Source organism: Bubalus kerabau, chromosome 1 (genome assembly GCF_029407905.1).
Source record: "Bubalus kerabau isolate K-KA32 ecotype Philippines breed swamp buffalo chromosome 1, PCC_UOA_SB_1v2, whole genome shotgun sequence".
NCBI classification, from domain to species: Eukaryota; Metazoa; Chordata; class Mammalia; order Artiodactyla; family Bovidae; genus Bubalus; species Bubalus kerabau.
The window spans coordinates 202,576,846-202,600,513 of record NC_073624.1 but is presented as its reverse complement, the minus strand read 5'-3'; the positions used below and the strand labels follow the sequence as shown (position 1 = coordinate 202,600,513).

Genomic DNA, 23,668 nt, shown 5'->3' with positions numbered 1-23,668 from the left:
TTATTCACTCTCTCCCAAATCTGTTTCTCTTTGTATCTCATCTTCACTCTCTTCTCAGTAGATCAGCTTATCTCAGCTCTTCCATGTAAGAGCTGCAAACCATTGTAAAGGTCATTTTAGTTCAGGCACCAAAGAAATTAATTGGTATCTCTAGGTTTCATTCCAAATTTCTGATAGGTGGAAAATTTTCTGAGCTTATCTTGACTTGTATAACTGTATGTCTTTGGGTACAAGAGTGTGTGATTCTGGTATGATTGCAGGGACCCACAACTGTCAGAGGAGACCAGAAAGTTCTCTGAAAATAGGGGAGTTTGTTGTACAGGTATTCCATCTTTGTTTACTACGAAACCATGTGGTATGGAGGCCATGGGAAGAATGCTGGTAGCTCAGTTATTGGCAGTTTATCTGGGGTGTAAGAGTATTTGGTTTTGTAGGTTGAAATCATCTCAGAAATGTCAATGATTCTAGGTATATATGTTTTATAGTATATTCTGCTAATAAAACATCTTAATAAAACTTCCTGGGAAGTGTACTTGTTCTGTATTTCAGATATTTCCGGGATTTCTAGGAAGGGGAATCATACTGACTGATACTTGAGAAAAATCACATAGATTTGCATGGGTTGATGCATAAACTTGGTCAGTTTGATCATGATGCTTCATTTCCTTGATATAATCTTATGTTCTCACTTGTATTTTGAGCTGAGGAGACAGCTTTGGGAGTTTGGGAGTGTTGATGTGGTTAGAGTTTTCAGAGAAAAATATTGGTGAGAGCTACAGAGAGTGAGAGAAAGAGGGAGAGGGTGCTCCAAACATCTTTGAGAGTCGGGGATCTTCAACTGACTTCTCAAAGCTGGGAAAATAACTACCAGAAAGGGGCAATCAAAACAATACCCTGAACACAGAGAGGGTCAGAAATTGTTGGAATTCCTATTAGCCACATGGGAGCGGGTGTTGGGCAGAGTATTCAGAAGGTTATTTATTGCTTCATTATTGAGGCAAAATTAACTCCAGACTAAAGACGAAGGAATGAAGTCAGAAGGAGAAGGGGGCAACAGAGGATGAGACGGTTGGATGGCATCACTGACTCAATGAGCATGAGTTTGAGCCAATTCTAGGAGATAGTGAAGGTCAGGGAAGCCTGGCGTGCTGCAGTCCATGGGGGTCGCAAAGACTTAGTAACTGAACAACAAAGACTGCTTTGGTTCTTCCTAACAAAGTTTCAAATAAATTCTTGCAAAGATCAGACATTGTAAAGTAACACTGCATCTCAGAATAGAGGTTTGGAAATCTTAAAAACATACACAAAATAATACTGGCACCTGGATTTTTTAAACTAGGTTGCTTTAGACCTAGAACTGCCTTTTAGGGATGTCCTAAATTGAGGCAAGAGGGCTGAGCCTCTGTACCTCTGCAATGACTGATATTTGGAGGTTCTTCTTTGGGAAGAAGTGTTTGTTACCAGTAAACCCCTGCATCTGAGATTAATTCCTTGAGTGGAATCAGCTGTAAGCAATCTGCGGTCAGCATTCCCAACCCCTGAGAGTAAAATCGTGAGATCTCAGCTTTGGTCTTGTGAGCTAGGTCTGGACAGGACAATCTAGGAATCACTTAAAACTCTTACATATTAAGACAGTTTATGGGCAGTTTCACCACTTTTTACTTTTATTTGCATAAAAAAAAGTCAGACATGGGATTTTTAAAAAATAATGTGCCTTGAAAGAACCTGAAAATCATGTCAAGTTCAAGATATTCAACTTTCAGATTAAGAGTAGGAGGTGAAGGTAAGTGCTTTGCTTGATGGAACAGAAGAAACTGATGCGGATTCTAGAATTCTGGTCTTCTATCTTCACCTCAGTTCATTTTCATTCTTAGAATCTCTCAGGTCTAGAGAACCAGAGAATTGCAAGTTGTTTCCTATAGTTCAAAGGTTTAGAATTTGGTCTCTACTGTAACATACTGTAGAGGCTAAGCCCGTGATTGCAGTTTGCCTTTCAAGACAGTTTCTTCTTTTTTTTTTTATTTTCTAGAACTACTGTTGCTTTGTGTAGGATCAGGATAGTAAGTAGATTGAGGTTTTAAATTCCAGTAGTAGATTGGTGAACATATATAATCTATTGTGCTTTTTTCCCTGGAAAATTGTTTTGAGTAAGTTTGTTAAATTTTATTTTTTTCTTTCTGAGTTTAACAAGAATCACCTGGGTTAAAGTGACGGTTCACAGAAATGGCTCAAATTCTGTTGTTTTGAAATGGGCTCTTTGGTTGGATTATCTCAAGGTTGGTATTGAGCACGCTTCTATAAAGCTACCCTTGTTTCAGCTAACAGGTTTTTTTGAATCCATCTGCATTCAACCACAGGGAGTTTTTCTGGCAACTGGAAAAGGCTACTGGTCTTTGGTCTCCCTGCTTGTTATTCTGCTTTCTAGGTTGGCTTTTCCTAAAACAAAGAATTCTCTCTGAAATGCACAGTCTACTTCCAGGTTGAAATGTTTCCGGAAAGAAATTGTTTTCAATTTGATATTTAAGTCCCATGGTCTTTTACTGAGAGTTTATAATGTGCTAAGTGTTGGGTTATGTGTAGGGATACAAAAATGTTCAAGATAGGATATCTGCCCTGAAGGAACTTGATCTAATTGGGATATAATAAAGACCTTGGCAAATAATTTCGCTATTAAGTAATGTGTTTTATAAAGATGTGCACAGGGCTGTAGTTTCCAGAGAAAGTTGTGGGAATAACGTTGATGTAAATGAGGCATTAGCAAGTTGTGGTATCTTTGTCAGAAGGCTGCAGTTAATACACTTAGGGAGTGGTCAACTGATTTGCGTAATTAGCATGCTAAGCAGGAATGATTTCTAAGGCTAGCCAGCAGATACTGTGGACCAAGAAGGAAACGGATACAGAAGGTGAATCTCCATGCAGTGCTTAGGAATTGGGAAGCAGAGGGTTGAAAAGAGCAGACACAAAGCAGAGATAAGCTTTTGGTAGTGAGGAGAAACAAATTGAATGAATAAGTAATGCCTGCTTAGGATGACAACCCCCTGAAGCTGTGGGAATCTAAAAGTGAGGTGAGAAGCTGGGAATGAAGGATAAGCAGACCAGCCCTCCTTAGTTTAATTTGACACTTCCCCGAAATGTATGTTATGTAACATTTCCTAAATCACCTTTGGATTTAGAATAAATGTTAATGGTAAAGTTACTACTATTGTATGTTCAGTATGCATTTCTAAAGAGACTGCATTTAATTAGGATTGTGTTGCAGTATGCCTATCAAATTGACACATAAAATATCCTGCAATTACAGTATTTACATTAATATTTGGATTAGTTTCAAATGCCCCTTCCACTTCCCAGGAACTCCTCTAATGTACCTTTTTATATTTTAAAATAAAATAGTTCTTGAGAATGCATTATCCATAGCACACTGAATATGGAGTTATGTTTGGTTTTGTCAAAGCAGGAATTTACTGCAACTTATTTTTTTAGAGAGAAAGTAGGATGAGGAACAGAAGGGTGGGAAAGAGGTGGATGTCTGCATCTCACTATGTATCTGCTCCTTGCTTTTCACACTCATCTTCATGATTTGTTTTCCTTTCCCCGATATTTAAAAATTTTGAAACATTTTAAAGAACACTTGAATACCTTTCTCCTAGATTTCCAAATTGTTCACATTTTGGTGTTCCACTTTACGACATACACAGCTGGTCCTCTTCTCTTTCACTTTGTTTTCTCACAGTATCATTATGAACTCAGATTAAAAAAAATCAGTGTTATCCATTACTGTCCTTATTTTTGCTGTAAACATCAAATTAAAGAACCCTAATACTACCTGTAGATATCAATACTCTATTCCAAGAGACTTCTATCATTTTATGCATCAATGTCTTAAAAGATCTGGGAAAAATGGGTTAAAGCAAACTGGTATATTTTATACAGCCAAAAGAGCTTTGGATACTTGGAGTATTGGGGTTATGTAGGATCTTAGAAATAATTTTCTTGTATTCTTTCTTGTATTCAAGCTTTTGCATCCACTCAAGCATTTACCACTGAGAATAAGTGAAACAAAAATATGCTATCTGTAAGTCTGCAGCTTAAACTGAAGCTGCCATAGGTAGGCAATGTCTTTGAAATCATAGTTATCTTATAAAACACATCTAAATTTTTGTTTCTTCTATACTATACACTGACTTTTGTTGAAGATTAATATTTAAAATATATTAAATATAAAAATGAACACAACTATAAGTAAATGGGTGTTCATTACAGTAGGGTCTGCAACAGTGAAAGACTGGGGAAAACTTGCATACCATTCAATAGAGGATGGGTTAAATATACTACAGACTTATGGAATGGATATTGTTATGTCTCCTTCCACAAATATATAATTATGTCCTATAGTGAAATGTAGTTTTAAAGACCGTAAAGCAACTTAAGAATGATAAAGAGGCACAGAGAGTTATGGCTACTCTTCCCTATAGGAGTCAGGGACAAAGTGACATTTCAAAGCAGAGACCTCAGGATGGGTAGGAGCAGATAGGAGAGGTTAAGGATAGGAATGCTTTCTCTAGCTTTATCATTTTGAGTTTTGAGTAATGTAATTATTTAGTGAAAATAAGATTAAATTATCAGTAAAAGCCCCTAAAATTAAATAGAAACACATATAAATGAACCTGATGTTATGAAATTGATAATACAACCACACAAAGTAAAAATTCAAATAGCTTTGAACAGCCCTTTGTTAGAATTCATTCACAGCACAGAATGGCAATAAAATCTTAAACTGGACTTAGCAGGTTTGTTGTAGGTATTGATATTGATAATGTAATTCCAAAATTATTTTAAGTATATTAGAAGATAAAGAAGGTGAGTTTATATATTGATCCTTTGGGGAATCAGGGTTTTCACTGTCAAAGAAGACAGATTGAAAGTTGCTCAGTCATGTCCAACTCTTTGCGACCCCATGGATTATACAGTGGAGAAGAAAATGGCAACCTACTCCAGTATTCTTGCCTGGAAAACCCCATGGACAGAGGAGCCTGGTAGGCTACAGTCCATGGGGTCACAAAGAGTCAGACATGACTGAACGACTGGAATTCTCCAGGCCAGAAGACTAGAGTGGGTAGCCTTTCCCTTCTTCAGGGAATCTTCCCAACCCAGGAATCGAACCCAGGTCTCCCACATTGCAGGTGGATTCTTTGTCAGCTGAGCCAGAAGGAGAGCCCAAGAATACTGGAATGGGTAGCCTATCCCTTCTTCAGGGGATCTTCCTGACCCAGGAATCAAACCAGGGTCTCCTGCATTGTAGGCAGACTCTTTACCAACTGAGCTATCAGGGAAGGCAGATTACATAAATGGTATTGTAGAACATAAGGAACACCCTGTGTTAGGGTATGAGGATTTAGGAATACATGGTTTTTGTTAAGCCTTGCAGCTTATATAATTTTGGAGACTCTTTAAGAAAAATTAGAAATACTAAATTAGGTAGAGAACCTTAGAAGGAGCTCATTAGCTTCACAGTGAATCTTTGTCTCATCTGCTCGTGTTGACTTGGACTTGAAAGCATAGGTGTATTTCCTTGAGCTATAAACTGGAAAGGTCTAGATATAAGAATACCCTTACAGCAATGAGCCCACTTAGTGCTCAGAATTTGTTTTCTAAATACATTCATCTAGACAAAGAAATGAGGGTCTCTAGAGAAATGGTTGACCCAGGTTTGGGCAAGAAAAGCACAAGGAGATACTGTCACATCTCATGCCACATATAAGAAAGTGCTCCAAGACTATAGGGGTGACATCAAGATTATAAGCATTTTGCCCAACTTTGCTGTTTATATGTATATACTTACATGTTGATATAAAGACACTTTCCCCCAAGCAATGTTCAGCTCGTTGTTCTATGTTAGAGGGAATTGGCCTCATGGCCAATTAGTGTTGGGAGCTGAGCTTGGTCAAATTGAGGGGAGATGGGAAATTCTCATAAGGGAAAGGGCCCAGAGCCATTACTCAGGGATGGGGTTGCATATGTCTTACTACAAAACTCGCTCTGTGCTCTGCTTTTCAGAGAATCTGGAAATGAGTAAAATTGTTTCCTTGTGAATATCTTGATTGGCTCTTTGTTGGATATTGCTTACCCAAGGAGATCGGGGTAGGGGGGTGTTCTACTCTCCTCAAACAGTTGTGTTTTCACCTTCTCTTCTGATTTTGTCTGTAATTAAAGAAATTAATCTACTTATTGGCTTCCCTTGTATATAATTAAAATGACTCACTAACCGATAATGACTTAAAATTCTTCTTTGACATTTCCTAAATTTGTTTTAAACTCATAAATCCTGTTATGTATAAAAACCAGTTGTACCGGGAGAAAATAGGTCCTTTTTTAAAATTAAAGATGATACAGGAATAATAAACACCTTCTTTCCTATAAGGACCTTTTTTGAGAGTTAATGACTAGCTGGGTTAATGACCTTAAAATTTTAGGACCCTCAGTTTTCCCAAAATTCCCAAGACTGAAATAATTAGCATTTAAATAAAAGCAAAAATAGTGAGACCAGTAGGATATTGGCGAGATGTCAGAGACCGTTTTTATAGTGCAAATTATGAGAAAATACTGAATGTATGTGATGAATTGGTTGGCCTATAAAAAGAACTGAAAGCAAGTAATTACTGGAGTAAAAGGAAAGGGGAATAGAAAATAGTAGAGGTTGGCCAAAGAAATTATGACTGGGTAATTTAGTACCATTCAGAGTGGGTAAAAAGAAAAAAAGTGCTCACTTACAATGATAGTAGGAAATAGTAGTTCAAATACAGTCCTTGTGGAAATTTCAACCAAGTATGAATGGTGCAGTTTTTGAATATGCTGTAATTGAAAGTTGGCTTTCAAAATTCAATGTTACCCCTAAAAAATGGGCATATAAAGTAGAGAGAAATAAATGATAAGACTCTGAGGAATGCTGGTACCATGAATTGTTGTTAGAGCCTCACTTAGATTTACATGATGGTAAAACTGCATGAACAATTTTTTTGTGTGTGTGATGGGCCAAAAGGAGAATAGCTACATGTACTGTTAAACTCAGATAAAGAGAAAATGCAGAATAAACATGCATCTTCCAAATCAAACCCATTATATTACATTAAAAAAAACCTTAAGTATGCTGTTACTTCCCAGAAAGGCATACCTTATAATGTAGACTAAAACTGCATTAGAATGGATCAACATTTTGTAAATTTGAGAAAAAAGAAAGTTCTTTAACTGATTTAACTAAGGCTGAGCCTGTCATTAAGAGTATAGAAATAACTAGTAGAGGCTGTAGAAATTGTTATTAAAAAAAAAAAAATTTGTTTACTGATTTATTTTTGGCTGTGCTAGGTCTTTGTTGCTGTGTGGGCTTTAGGAAGACTTGGAAAGCTGATGAGACATCTATTTGATATGGAGATTTAAGAAAATTGGGCCAAGAATATAAAGAAAGCCAGACGGACAATTACGTGTAAAGACTGAATATTGTTACACAACTGCACTGAGTCACTCTTAGCACTTAAACAAATGATTACCAGAAGAGAACAATGCATTTGAAATTCACTCTATGTTACTCTGGGAAAAAAGTCTGAGGCAGACCATAAATCTTGTTTGTATGCTTAACATAAGCTTGGGTTCTTTTCTTGTTATTTTTTTGGCGTCACCTTAGTCATTCTAAAGTTACAGAATCAGAGTTGGAAGGACGTCTAGAGATGTCAATTAAATTACTTCTCTGCATCAATTTACCTACCTTTTGTGTAAACATTTCCAGGAACAAAACATTTTACAGCTCTCCCATGGAGACTGTTAAATCATTCCAATGTTTATAAGCTCTCACAGCCAGGAGTTCTCCATATGAGTGTCATATTTACCCTCATTCCTCTGTTCCCCGCCTTCTCACTTCCCACTCCATTCAACTTCATATTTATTTTTCATATACTATTTTTCTTTATCCAAATAAATCTGTTTTTCTTCTTTCTGCAACTCTATGACAGGTTTTTTTCTAATGTCCCAGTGCCATATTTGTTTTTCTTGTATTTCTTCTCAGCATCCCCAGATCTTTTATATTTTCTCCTAAATTTTAAGTAAGCTTATTTTGTCTTATTTTGAATTGAGAGCAAATGAACCAAAATGCTAGAAATCAAGCTGGGAGGAAATGAAGAGATTGGAAAGTATGGGTATCTAAAGGAGCATTTTCACCAATTGCAGAATTTAAAGGCGTTCTTGCAGGCTTAGGAAAACCTCAGTGCGGATGACTGCCAAACTCTCTCTTAGGTTTACTTACCCAGGCAAAATTGTTGGGGATGTTCACTGGCCAACACTATTAGCATACATAAAGCTCTCTGTTGGAAAGTTTACAGAATCAAGTAAAGTTCAGAATTTTTTTTTAACAGTATGGTTGAGGGACTCATTTAATGAATTGCATTTCAGGATGTTTCTATTCTTGTAGGAACTGCCTGTAAAATATTAGCGGGTGGCACATTAAGGCCATGGGAGACTGTACACTTAAAGAGGTATTTATTTGGATATATATTTTCCATCTAGCGTATTACCACATCAGTATAGAGGTTGTACTATTTCCCAAGTTGTCCCAAACTTTATAAGTTCCATAACATTTTCTGAAGAAGAATTGGTACTTTTTATCTAGACTCACTATCTATAAATTGATTTCCAAATAAATCCAGTGATTCTTCTTTTGTGAGCTAATTTTTTTTTTAATTTGTAACATTTATTTAGGCAAAAAAAAAAAAAAAAAAATTCCTCAAGCAAAAATCTGTATACACAGCATTAATACCTAAGTTATGTCCTGATTTAAAATATAGCATGATTGTAAGCTAAATTCTTGATTCATTTATATGAATAATGCTGAAGGAGTCCTGTTGAGTTTTCACCATCAAGGCAATCCCTTGATTTGCTTAGCATTAAGTGGATATTTTTGAGCTAAGTGAGGAGCACAGTTATTTCCAAAGTTTCTGCTCTCGATAACCATACAATTGTAATCTAAAAGTAATGCATATTTATTAAGTTTTGGATAAAAATAAAGCAGTATTTTAATTTATAATATTAATAGAATGTCTGCAACCTATTTATGTTTGTGGAGGCTTACTATTTGCAGGATGTATTCCATAAAGAATCAATGTCTATCAGACAAGAATTGTATTGCAGTAGTACTGCAGAGAAATAGATTATTGTTTTGAATGACTCAGGAGTGGGAGTATTGATAGTTTGAGGTCAGGGCTCAAATACATGGGACAAGGATTTGGGGGAAGCATGAATGAATCAGAAGGGTGATTGAAGAATTCTTCATAGCTGAAGAAATAAATGTATCACTTAATTACATTGTGACAACAAGGATAGCCCTAGCAGATAACTGAAGAAAAAAAAAAACTTGCTTTTTTTTCTGAAAGTGTGCATGTGTGTTTGTATGTGTGTTTATGTTCTGTTCTATGGGATGTTTAATTATGAATATGAGGTATAATGAGTGTCCTGGTGGCATGTGTGTTTAAAAATAGTCTTTTCTTTACTGTCAATACATAAAATCTATTCTGGAGCCTGAAGCTATAGCCTGTTATTATTCCTAACCTCTGTCCTTAAAAGCCTGTCTGCTAGGTAAGGAGACAGTCAACTCTTTCTGTAAAAAGACAAATAGTAAATATTTTCTGCTTATAGGCCATGTGGTCTCCATTGTAACTATGCGACCATTATTATAGTTTGAAAACAGCCATAGACAATACAGAGACAAATGGGCATGAATGTGTTCCAACAAAACTTTCTTTTCAAAAACAGATGGCAGGTGGGGTTTTGTCTAAGAAGTCTAGTTTACTGACTTTTGTTCTAGATCAGTGATTCCTACCCATTAATCATTTCAAACAGTGCTTTAAGAATGTTTGAAAAGGCTTTTTTTAGTCCTTTCCAATGAAGCCTATAAGAACTATATTGCAGTCAGCGTCCCTTCAATGTGAAATATTGGAAGCATGAATGGGGTACTACTTCTCTTCCAGAAGTGCTAGAATGACTCCCAGAGAAGCCCTGAAGTGAGTGCAAGAAAGAGCTCTGGCATAAGACACAGGAAGCTTGAGGTCTAGTGTCTGGCTCAGACGGTAAAGAATCTGACTGCGGTGCAGGAAACCAAGGTTTGATCCCTGGTCAGGAAGAAGGGAATGGCTACCCACTCCACTGTGGAGAATTCCATGGACAGAGGAGCCTGCTGGGCCGCAGTCCATGGAGTCGCAAAGAGTCGGAAACGACCGAACGACTAACACTTTCACTTTCTGTGACTTCAGGTCTGGGTTTCCTCAGTGCCAGAGAAGGATATTGGGACTAGACACTGTTCAAATTCTCTACCAGCTCTAGGATTTCATAGTGCTAAATTAAGGTTCTTGGCAAAGCTCTTTCTGTAGGAAGTCTCTGTTCGTGGTCTCACTTTTGAGTCGTTTCCTCTAACAGAGCCAACAGCAGACACTGGTAACTTTTAAAGGGGAGCACACTTCTTGTTTCTGCCTTAGGAATTGATAAGAATGATCCTATTTGGGCAGCTTTTAACAGTTTTGGGACTTGCCATGTAGTCATTGCTTCTCTGTGTGAGACTAACATTGCCCTTGAAGATACTTGTGGATAGAATTAGGAGTATTTTTCTTTTAAAATTTGTAGCTATAGTGTACATTAAAAAAAAAATTGACTTACATTCTTATTGTTATATACTTTATCATTTTTAAGAACCACACTATTTTTTACATTTTGACATGTGTGAAATCAAAAGGCATCATGCAGTTGCTTCCATGTAGGCGACAATTGATATGCATTTGTTAATGCTTATATATGGGCATAAAAATATGTATCAGTGTGTGTGTGTACATATATATATATATATCACATACATGGATACTGATATTTATATAATCTAAAGCTTGCAGGAGAATCCTGAAGACAGTTATGAGGCATGATTAAAAAATGCTATTTCACCAAGGATCTTGAAACAAAGGAATATTTTATATGGAAATTATGAACCTTAATGACTCTGAATTGATCAGTAATTTGGAATCTATATGTGAAGAAATTTTAGGAATAATTATTATGCTTATGTATTTTTTTCCATGAGAATCAGTAATTTAGTAAACACATGTCTAAACGAATTCAAAAGGGCTCTTTTTGTAATATAAAATTAATAATAATTTTCATGTTCATGTTCATGTTCATGGAATTCTCCAGACAACAATACTGGAGTGGGTTGTTATTCCCTTCTCCAGGGGTCTTCCTAACCCAGGGATCGAACCCAGGTCTCCTACATTGGAGGCATATTCTTTACTGTCTGAGCTACCAGGGAAGCCCCTAGACCTATAAACATGATTCTATTAATTATGATGGGAAATGTTTGAGAATTTAGAAGTAAATACTATCAATTTAAAATAATTAGGAAGCATAATATGTCAAGAAGGAGATTTCATTTTGCCTTTCAGCACTGAGAGAAGTACAAGATGAAGAAAACAAATCTTGATGTATGATTGTCAGCCACAGAATGAGCCAAGATTACCAGTGGAATGTTACTAAGTCCCTTGAACACTGACCTTGCCTGTCTTCTACCGCAAGGTTTCTAGCACCTAGAACAATTCCTGGCAAAGAGCTGGCTGCCCATAATTTTTTGTTGAGTGGTAGGAAAAGTAGCCCCTAGGGCAATATTGGTGTGTGGGAGAGGCAAGGCCGTGCAGAGCTTGGCTTTGAGGGTCAATAATGTTTACCAAAGTTACTCTTCACACTTGTTGATCTTACACTTGATCTCTGAGTTCATTAGACAAAGATGCATGAGTCAGTAGCACTGATGTTCAGAAGTACAGGTGTTTGTACTGAAACTGTAGCCTTGATAAAAGAAGTTAACCAGTTTGAATTGAATGAGAACAAAGTATGAGTAATCCTTGAACTTTAAAGAAAATATAACTCTGCTATTATGATCTTGGCAAAACACTTTCTAGTAGTATTCCTTGATGAAACTATCCTTGAGGCATTATCCTGAGAGAAGAAGCCAAAAGCCAAGTTCATCAGTTTCTGTACCAGTTTTGATAGAAGCAGATGCTAACTACACAGAATTCTTGCAGAACTTGTTTCCATATGGTCTCCAGTATGTTTTGTTCCTGCAAATTTTAGAGTCTGGAATACTTTGGGATGCTTAGGTGTCATCACCACCCAAGCAAAACCAAATTCTTATAAAACTTACAAAAGTGTCTTTTGGGATAGAGAAGTAAATTTCTTTTTTTTAAGTGTTAGGATGTTAAAGATGATAGCTTTGCTGGGGTGGATATTAAGAATTTTAGTATGTACATATGGGCCTTAGTTTTCTTTAAGATCCTCCTTGTGGTGTTATCTAAGACATCTAATAAATATATCTAATACATATGAAGTTATCTAATTCTAATCACTTGATTCTAAATCAGTGTTCTTTGACATAGTAACTCTAGGAATAAGTATATATATAAACGTATATATTCAGAGTTTAGTTTAGGAAATGATGGCAGCATATATTAAGGAATTAGAATATTGTTATATATATATATATGGATTATAATTTTGTGGAGACATTTTAAATGATAGAGAAATAATAAGGAGCAAAAGATCAGCGAGGGTAAGATGACTTCATCAGAATTTTGGCAGACCAAGCAGGAAGGGTTGAGTATTCCTGGCAAGGGAGGTGATGAGTGAAGTCTCAGAGATGGATATAGTGTACCGTGATGCAAAGAGGAGACAATTGTTGTGAACACAGTGGAGAGCAAGAATCTGGGAGTAGAGACAAATAGTTGAATAAAATTAAAACCGTTGATAGGATGTCCCATGAATAATGATGGCATACACACCATCTCCTAGGCTCTGTCGTAGTGCTGGTGAGTCAGTGGTGGAAAAGACACATGTAATATACTGCCCTTATGTGACTTACCTTCTAGTTGACTGCAGCAGATAAGCAAAAACCAAGTAAACAAATATAAGAAGCAAGTTTGTGATAAGTAATGGTAGTAGTGATACTGCTATATGATGAAGACGATATGAGCTGGATGCTGCCACAGTGAAAGTGGGAGATGGGAAAACATTTTAGGTAGGGTGGTCAGAGAAAACATCTCTAGGGAGTTGACTTTCAAGCCAAAATCTAAAGGTTCAGAAGGAGTCAGGTAGGTGAGAGGTAGAGAATAGAACAGATAACACTAAAAGGCATTGATGGATTCTATAAACTAACAAAAGCTTAAGGCCTGGAGACAAGAAGGGCGTAAGAAGCTCAAGATGAGTTGGATGGATAGACAAGACTCAGATCATGCTGGACATTGAGGGACAGAGTAGAGAATTTGAATTTTGTTCTTTGTGTTATTAATGGAAATTCTTTGAAAAGTTTTGAGAATATTTTCCAATATGACATAGTTTTATAAGATTGTTCTGGTTCTTGTGTATATAGTAAATTCATTGGATCACTCATCATCATCATCACCATTATCACCAAGCTACTACCTGTATAGCACTTACTCTGTGTCACACAATATTTTCACCCCTTTATAAATACCCATTTAATCCTCATAACAACCCTTTACATGCATGCTAAGTCACTTCAGTCATGTTCGACTCTGCACAACCCTATGGGCTGTAGCCTGCCAGGCTCTTTGGTCCATGGGGATTCTCCAGGCAAAAATACTGGAGTGGGTTACCATGCCCTCCTCCAGGGGATCTTTACATCCAGGGATCAAACCCATGTCTCTTTCATATCCTACATCGGCAGGCGGGTTCTTTACCACTTGTGCCACCTGGGAAACCCAGCAACACTATGAGGTAGGTACTATTATTATGTCCCGTTTTAGCGATAAAGTTAGTAAGCTACAAGGAAGTCAATTCCTTTCACCAGGTTTACATGGTTATTTGACACCAAGGCTAGTCTTTGAACTGAAGAAGTCTGTGCTCTTAATCTCTGTGCTGTCTTATAAGTAAAAAGCAGGAAATGTTACAGAAGTCTGAGAGAGAACAGATAGGATTTGGTGTGGTAGGTTAGAGCTTAATTTAGAAGGAGAATTGGCGCAGAAAGGGAAAGTCATGAATGGTGCCTAGGTTTCTTATATCGGATTACAAAAAGTATTAAATGTCAGAGTGGGTTTGTGTTGATAAATAGAAAAATCACAGAACCCAGTAGTTTTGGAAGGTGCTATAGAAAATGCTTGTTTAAGAAAGATGTGTTGGATTATGGGGGATACTGTAGTAGAACTGCAAAGTCTGAAAATCAGGGAAGTCTTTGTTACTTTTTCTGCAGTAACCCTCTGTGAGAAGCTGGTGGATTGGGTCAGGCAGTGGCCATGGGATTAGAAAAGAAAACATAGCCATGAAGGCATGAAGGATATCTTTACAGAAGATTTTTTCTTTTGAAACTTATTGGAAATGAGAAATGAATCAGAAGTGTGTACCTAAGACAGCCGAGGAATCTTTTGTATGACCTGGATGTTTTTTAATCTCTGAGCACTTCAACTCTGTTTCCAGGAGTTGCATGAACTCTTAGGCAGGGGTAAACCCAATTTCCTGGACCAACCACCTTCAAATTAGTACCCTTACCTTTGAAATGTATCATGCACAGAATGGAAATTATACAATTAAAACTTATATCCTGCTCATCACTTAGAAATAAAAAATGCATTATATTCATCAAGGGTTTATTCTGCATCAGTGAGGTGCCAGGGACATAATGGTGCAAAAAGAAAACTCATGTAGCTTTGCTTTATTTGTGAATGTTATCTACGCTTTGTTCTTGTGATGCACAAACCCACAGTGCATAATGGAAAGAACATACATGCATGTGTTAAAAATAATGCGACTGTCCACAGAGTTCCCTTAGAGATGTCATGTCATCAAAGTCAAATATCCAGAGGCTTCATTGTCTGTGGGTGGGGATGGTTTTTAAAGTGCCTATTGTAGAAACCTCCTGATACTGGTTCCAGTTTGTATTTTGAGAAAAATAATTTCAAAACATGACACATAAAAACATCAAATGGCAACAAGAATTTAAAAAATGTTTCCTGTTTTCCTTTATTTAATACATATTGAGTGCTAAATTTCTGTTTTCTACAAAGTACAGCTAATTAAGTTTTGTCACTGCCCTGCAGGAGTTTGCTGTCTGCAGCAGATAGTGTGAACAGCCATCTCTTTTTTCACATGGGATGAGGCCATACCAAATTGGGAGTTGGGAAAGCAACTTTTTTGAGGGAGACTGTAAATGTTGTTTGAATGAAGACAAAAGGAGAGGAAGCTGTAGGCAGCTAGGTGGAGTGAAATCAAATGCATATGTTTGCACATCAGAGAGCTTTGTGGAATCTCAGGGGCATCAGAAAGAGGAGAATCTATAAATGAACCCATGAAAGACTATTGAGGAGTGGCCAGTTCCTAATGGGGTGGCACCAGATGTCTAATTTAGTCTGTGCTGGGAGGATTGGGAAAATAGGATGAACATCTTGGCAATGAACACAACAGCCAAGAGAGTTAATGTCATAGAGTAGAGTGAGAGGGCTAAATGAAGAAGAAGGATTTGTTCCCTCAAGTTAACTGCTGACAGATAAAGAAGAAATTGTAGTTGCCTAGGTGAGAAATGATTGAGTCTGATGCTGCGACAGTGGCAGACTAATGGAGAACAGGACGGTGTGGGATTATCAAACCTCAGCTAGATTTCAGAGCTTGATGGTGCCTTAAAATACAACCTTCCAGATGAGAAACCGAGATTATATCTTATTATTCGAGTAACATTGAACCAGTTTCCTAATACGGCTGATGGCCAGTTTTAGTAACCTGTAAGACGGTGTCCTGGTGCTGTTGTGACCCTACTGACATCATGTATGTGTGAACCACATAGATAGTAAACAGGAAAGGCATAATTATAGGAGACATTTAGGAAGCCATAGATTTTGGCAACAGACTCCATACAGAGTGAGAGAAATGAGTCAGAGTTTAGTCATTAACACATTCTGTTCTTTTTGGTCATAAGTATTTATGAGACTATAAATGAGGATGAGTAACATTCACTTGACTGTTAAGAGACACATTGGTAAAACAGTTTTCTCTGTTGGCCTTTTGTACTGTAACTCCCAAACTTTCCATCTCTGGAGAAGCAATCATTGGTGCTGCTTGTTTTTATTGTGATCTGTCATTTGTGCAGCACAAACATCAGGTCAGTTGTTCCTTTCTTACCTTCTGATCCAGGGTATCTCTGAACAAAAGATTTAATTCTGTGTGGCTATCTTGGCCATGCTCTTCAGTGTCATCCATGGATCTCCTTGTCACCTTCATTGGCTATGTTTTGCATGAGTGTTTTGTATGGGGACTTTTATTTTCAGCAGAGTGTTTCATAGCATCCTTAGGTAGCTGTTGTTTCATAAGTACTATTGCAAAGAAAAGTCCAGGCATTGTTTTTCTTTTTGCTCAACGAAACCTTGGAGAGGGTGGAATGAATGGAGAGAGCAGCATGGAAACATATATACTACCATATGTAAAATAGATAGCCTGTGAGAATTTGCTGTATGATTCAGGGAACTTAAACTGGGGCTCTGTGACAACCTAGAGGGGTGGGGGGGCCGGAGGTGGGAGGGAGGGAACACATGTATATCTATGGCTGATTCATGCTGATATATGGCAGAAACCAACACAATATTGTAAGGCAATGATCCTTCAATTAAAAACAAGTAAATTAAAAAAAGAAACCTTGGAACCAGAAGCCCTCCAATGGATAGCTCTGGACCGTGACCCCAAGTCACCTACTTATGAACTTACTGATGCCTGTGTGGCCAAAGGATGTTTCATTTCTAAATAGAAAATCTAACAAAACAGAAATTCCAGTCAATTGGCTAAAAAAGACTGGCTTTGATATCTTGCCTTCACTTCAGCTAAAGGTGTATTGGCGTGTGTGCTCAGTCACTTCAGTTGTGTCCGACTCTTTGCAACCCCATGGACTGTAGCCTACCAGGCTCCTCTGTCCAAGGGATTCTCTAGGCCAGAATACTGGTGTGGGTTGCTGTGTCTTCCTCCTAGGGAATCTTCCTGACTTAGGGATTGAACCGGCATCTTCTGCATTGCAGGCAAATTCTTTACCACTGAGCCACTGGAGAAGCCCAAAGCTGTATTTAAAATACATCAATTCTAAAATCTGTCGTTATCCTCACAAAACTCCAGTACCTGCATCTCTTATTCCTTCAAACTTACAGCATGGCTCCTGAGCAGGTCCCAGGAAATGAGAAGAGTCCTATGACAATTACTGGTGCCCAGATGAGTATCCTGCCAAGACATAGCACCAGCCTAGTAGGATCAGGCCAACTGTAAGAAGCAGATGAGCTCAAAGAAAGCCTGCTTCCTGGGTTTGGAAGCAAGATCAACAGGTTCATGGGCCACCCTACAAATCATGCACCACACCCTGCCTCTGACATTTCAATGAAACAACAAATAACACACAAGGGAATACCCATAAGGATAACAGCTGATCTTTCAATGAATCTGAACATTTGAATCTCTCAATTGGATCTTTCCTTCCCTGATTCATTGTAATATCTTTATGGAGGCAGAAGTGATAACTTTGCCAAGTAAGTAGCAGTAGCTGTGGGGCTCCCTGGAGCTCTCTCTGAATCTACTAATGGTGAATGCATCCAGTTTGGGTATTTAGCAATATCTCTTAGATGTGAAATAAAAGGAGCATATCATTTGGGTCCTTCTAAGAACCTCAGTCTCAGGGCAGACACTAAATTTGAGCTGGAAAAGCTTCACCCATGTTTTTCTTAGCTATATTTACAGATTTGGTTTGTCTACCTGTCACAGTGTTGTCCAGAAGTGTTGGAACACTGTGATTCAATATGCTGGCAACATACTTTCTCTGCCTCCCTTACAGATGGGATTATTCTGCATGATCCCATCAGACTAAGTGTGTTTATTTGTTCTGTCAGCAATCTCACCACCGTCCAAGGGATTGTTTTGTTCTTTTTGTCTTTATTCAGTAAACATAAGAGTGCTCCTTCTATGCCACTCTCTGTGATAGATTCACTATGTAAATTATTATTGTTGCATAATGCTAGATAAGCACCCTCATAAAATATGAACCAGCTGCAGTGGGCACAGAGAGAAGAGAACCAGATTGTCCAATTAGGAATTTGGAGTTTGAGAAAGTTGTAGTCCATCCAGGAAACTGTGGTTAGTTCATTATGGGTGGATTATAGGATCAAATAGCCAGAGATAAATTTGCTGAGTTCCTTGGCAAACCACAAGGGTCTGCCCTGCCACGTGAAGTAAGCTCGTGAATGCACTTCCGCATCTCACCTCAGCCTTCCTGAGTTCACCTGCGGCTGAAGGATGAGACCGTGTCTTTGCATCACAGAAGTATCTGCTTCTCTCTTTAGTACCTGAGGTCTTTGTCCAAATCAGGGGAGATATATCCTTTTCAAGCAGTACCAATTGGGAAGAGTATTAATATGTCTTGAAGCATCCTCAGTAAATGGTGGTGGTAGTCAATGAGTAAACGCTCCAGTCCCTAAACAATTTTTTAAGATTTGGTCCACACACAGGGAGTCTGCAGTGGGACTGAGCCCCAGGTACCTGCAAAGCTAACTACATGTTAACACATCCTTTACAGACTTTTCTCCCTTCCCTGTCTCTCTTTTTTCATTTCATCATTTGTGCCTCTTGGGCTTACCTGCAAAAAATCCAATTGCACCCAAATACTTGTTTCAAACTGAGACACAAGAAAAAAGTATGGACTTGATCCTCTAGGCTACAGGCAGCCAATTGAATTTTAAAGCAGTGGAAAGATGTGATCTGATTTACATTTCAGAAAGTTCACTGTCTGAAGTGTGGAGAATATATTACAGCAGGACAGGACTGGAGGCAAGAATAGAAGGAGGTCATTCAGTTAATCTGGACAGGAAGTGATTCTTTGGGGGAAAAAAAAACTTTGAGAAAAGTTACTTCTTTAGCCCTTTTAAACCCTTATAACATTAGTACCACTCTTCAATTTGGGGAGCAGTCTTCGTAACAGTGTAAATAACATAGTCTTGTTTCTGGGGTATCAAATCTCAACTCTCTAACCCTCAATTGACTTCCCTGGTGGCTCAGATAGTAAAGAACCTGCCTGCAATGCAGGAGACCTGGGTTCGATCCCTCGGTTTGGAAGATCCTCTTGAGGAGGGCATGGCAACCCACTCCAATATTCTACCGTCCATGGGGTTGCAAAGAGTCAGGCATGACTGAGTGCCTAAGCACAGCACGCATTGTCATTTACTGTCATTCTTTGGCCTAGTCATCTACTCTTAAATTCATTACATGCTCTGGATTTGTGAACAGGCTTTCATTTTTGTTAAACAGAATGACTAGTGCTCCGTTAGTCTTACTATACTTGAAATTCTGCTTCAGAGCAGAAAGTGGACATCAGCACTGATCCCCAAGAGGTTGTAGTCTGGTTGTTAGAAGATCAGGGCTCTTTTTGGGGTTTAATCCCATGAGGCACTCACTAAGTTTGTACATTATTTAAAACAACACATTACTAGTGTCATTTCCTACTATTTTGTACATTTGTGTTTACTGAATTATGCTACTGAGGTTGTTTGTTTATCTGGAGGACAATGACCTATAATTTGAGTAATCAGCTTCCCTAAATTTGGGTACGTTGGTGATGTTTAGGCTGTGACTTACAGGCTTAAGAGGCTGCACTTATCCTTGGCTCAGAAGGAGACCACAGCTCTAATGGGATCTTCTTGTATTGACTACCACAGAGTGAAGTCTACCCCAGCATCCCAAATTACCTACCAGATAGGCTCCAAATGTGCGGATGTCCACAGTTGATGCATTCTCCCAACAAATTACTTGTTTTCTTGTTCAAATATGAAGTCTGTATAAATAGTAAAGCATGCAAAATAATTACTATTTAAATTGTACCTTTTAAGATGTATAATGTAGTCACTTTGTCTTGCAAAATGATAGCCACAATTATTAGTTAGCATACCCACAATAAAGTTAGTTAGCATACCCATTGTCTCACATTGTTATATTTCTTTGGTGTGTGGTGAGAACTTTTCAGATCTACTTGTAGCAACTCTCAAATAAATGATAAAGTATTGTTAAATACACTTACCACATTGAACTTTACATTCCCAGAACATAACTGGAAGTTTGTACCCTATTGTCACCTTACTCCCTGTCTTGCTCAGACCCCCAGGAAACTACCATTCAGTTCTCTTTTCCTATGAGGTTTTTTCTTTCTTTTTTTTTTTTAAATTTCACATATAAGTGAGTTCGTACACTGTCTTTCTCTCTCTTGCTTATTTCACTTAGCATAACAGGTTCATCCATGTTGTCACAAAGGGCAGGGTTTCCTTTTTTATGGTTGAATACTATTCTACTGTATACAACACAGTTTCTTTATTCATCATTGATGGCCACTTAGGTTATTTCTGTATCTTGATTATTGTAAATAAAGCTGCAATGAACATAGGGGTGCAGATGTTTGAGACAGTCGGATTTCATTTCCTTCAAATATATACCCCAAAGTGGGATTGCTGGATCATATGGTAGTTTTGTTTTTAATATTTGGAGGGACATCCATACTGTTTTCCATAGTGGCTTCACTAATTTATATTACCACTAACAGTATACAGGGCTCCTTTTCTCTGTATTCTTTTCAGTACTTACCTCTTGTCCTTTTGAGAATAGTCGTCCTCACAGGTATGAAGTGATCTTTTATTATGGTTTTGATTTGCATTTCCCTGATGATGAGTGATGTTGAATACCTTTTCATCTACCTGTTGGCTATTTGAATATCTCCTTTGAAAAAAATGTTTATTTCGGTATTCTGCCCATTTTTAAAATTAAATTATTTGAGTGTCATTGAACCAGTGTATGACTCAATTGGTGACAGTTTATGCACTTGGGCTCCCTCCTAACTTGTAGCTGCACCATTGCTCATTGAGGGCATCCAGAACTGCCTGATCATCTAGATCCAGTTGGGGGAAGGGGCAAAGCCTTGAGGAGAATGTGCCATTTTTAATGAGCTGGGCCTGGAAATGTCACTTATTTTCCTCTCCTATTCCATTAGTTAGATCTCAGTTATAAGGACATACTTAGCTGTAAGGAAAATTAAGAAATACAGTTCCTTGCTGGAAAATGTTTGCCTATTAACAACTCTACACTGAAGAATGGGAAGCTTGTATACTTTTTGAACAGTGAATTGGTTCTGCCACAATGAATGAATCAAAGAACTCATAAAAATCCAAGTATAATTTGTTTTATATTTAAATATATATGCTTTGTAACCATTTTATAGAATTATTTTGAAATACAATTATCCTTTAGGTAATTACATCTATTAATGTATTCATATGTGGTTATATTAATATTTTGTTTTTATATTACTTATCTGAGGCACACCTGAATATAAACTAATGGGATTAATATGTTATTAAGGGAGGTTACATGACTGAATAATTTACCTGGCTTTGTGCTGGATCATCAAAAAATCAAGAGAGTTACAGAAAAACATCTATTTCTGCTTTAGTGACTATGCCAAAGCCTTTGACTGTGTGGATCACAATAAACTGTGGAAAATTCTGAAACAGATGGGAATACCAGACCACCTGATCTGCCTCTTGAGAAACTTGTATGCAGGCCAGGAAGCAACAGTTAGAAGTAGACATGAAACAACAGACTGGTTCCAAATAGGAAAAGGAGTTCGTCAAGGCTGTATATTGTCACCCTGTTTATTTAACTTTTATGCAAAGTACATCATGAGAAACGCTGGACTGGAAGAAACACAAGCTGGAATCAAGATTGCTGGGAGAAATATCAATAACCTCAGATATGCAGATGACACCACCCTTATGGCAGAAAGTGAAGAGGAACTCAAAAGCCTCTTGATGAAAGTGAAAGTGGAGAGTGAAAAAGTTGGCTTAAAGTTCAACATTCAGAAAACGAAGATCATGGCATCTGGTCCCATCACTCCATGGGAAATAGATGGGGAAACAGTGGAAACAGTGTCAGACTTTATTTTTGGGGGCTCCAAAATCACTGCAGATGATGATTGCAGCCATGAAACTAAAAGACGCTTACTCCTTGGAAGGAAAGTTATGACCAACCTAGATGGCATATTGAAAAGCAGAGACATTACTTTGCCAACAAAGTCCGTCTAGTCAAGGCTATGGTTTTTCCAGTGGTCATGTATGGATGTGAGAGTTGGGCTTTGAAGAAAGCTGAGCGCCAAAGAATTGATGCTTTTGAACTGTGGTGTTGGAGAAGACTCTTGAGAGTCCCTTGGACTGCAAGGAGATCCAACCCGTCCGTTCTAAAGGAGATCAGTCCTGGGTGTTCTTTGGAAGGAATGATGCTAAAGCTGAAACTCCAGTACTTTGGCCACCTCATGCAAAGAGTTGACTCATTGGAAAAAACTCTGGTGCTGGGAGGGATTGGGGGCAGGAGGAGAAGGGGACGACAGAGGATGAGATGGCTGGATGGCATCACTGACTCAATGGACGTGAGTCTGAGTGAACTCCGGCGGTTGGTGATGGACAGGGAGGCCTGGCGTGCTGCGATTTATGGGGTCGCAAAGAGTCGGACACGACTGAGTGACTGAACTGAACTGAACTGAACTCTTCCTATGTAGTTTCCTTAACTTTTCTAGATTCGAGAGCTGAATTTCTTGGTGCATGACCCTTCCTCAGTCTTTAAGGTCAGCAGCATAGCATCTTCAAATCTTTTTCTGGTCTTGTCCTGTTACCTTCTCCTTTGTATTCAAATATCCCTGCCTCTCATTTTATAAGAACACTTGTAATTGCGTGCATGAGTCATTCACATAATACAGAATAATCTCCATATATCAATATCCTTAACTTCTCCAGAGTCTCTGTTGCCTTAGTAAATTAGCAATCACAAGTTCTAGTGATTAGGACCTGGGTATATTTGATAGTCAGTATTTAGCCTATGACAGTCTGTTCTCTCAGGTCATTCCTCTAGACCACAGTTTCCTTAATCTCACATTATAATGAACCAACTAAATCTTTACTTCTATTCTGAGGTTTTAAATTATTTTTTTCAAATTTGTTGAATTATGCTTTATATGGTTGAACAATGTAAGTAATTAGAGAATCATTTTTTTGCTGTTAATGTTTACCAATATGGCATAAAGTACATCCAGTTTAATGTGGTGTAAAAAACTCAAAAGTTTTGGTTGTAATTTAGATGTGTTTAAATTCCTGCTTCATTTACGTTTTAGCCATGTAAACTTGAACAAATTGCTGCTCTAATCTGAGCTCATTGCTCATATCTAAAATAATGTTGATAATACTTCATTAGGATTATTGCAATAAAACATTAATAAAATGTGATTTGCCCTGTTTATTGCAAAATTACAACTAAAACGGGTTTACCATTATGCTACTTTAATTCCTTTATAGATAGACTTCCTAAGGAAGAAAATGATTCAAATAAATGGCTCTAAAAATAAGATGAATCCTCAGTACGTATGTCTATGGAAACTGCTTAGTCACTGCTGACAAAGCAGCAAGTTCTAGAGCACTTCTCCAGTTAGCTCCTTCCATTTAATGTGTGTGGATCCTTGGAGAGCATTTTTTTTCCTGGTTTGTAAACACAAGTTAAGAGTATTGTATGCGGTCTGGGTGGTTCTAAATGCTTCATTTGA

The 23,668-nt window shown here is 37.8% G+C and overlaps 1 long non-coding RNA gene across 1 annotated transcript in view; it reads left to right on the top strand.

Moving 5' to 3' along the window:
* Nucleotides 1-651: 651 nt before the first annotated feature.
* LOC129629916 (uncharacterized) overlaps nt 652-23,668 on the top strand; it is a 38,974-nt gene continuing 15,957 nt past the window's right edge. Inside the window, exon 1 of the long non-coding RNA XR_008703379.1 lies at nt 652-1,783. This is a non-coding gene — a long non-coding RNA (uncharacterized LOC129629916). The remainder of the gene's footprint in view (nt 1,784-23,668) is intronic.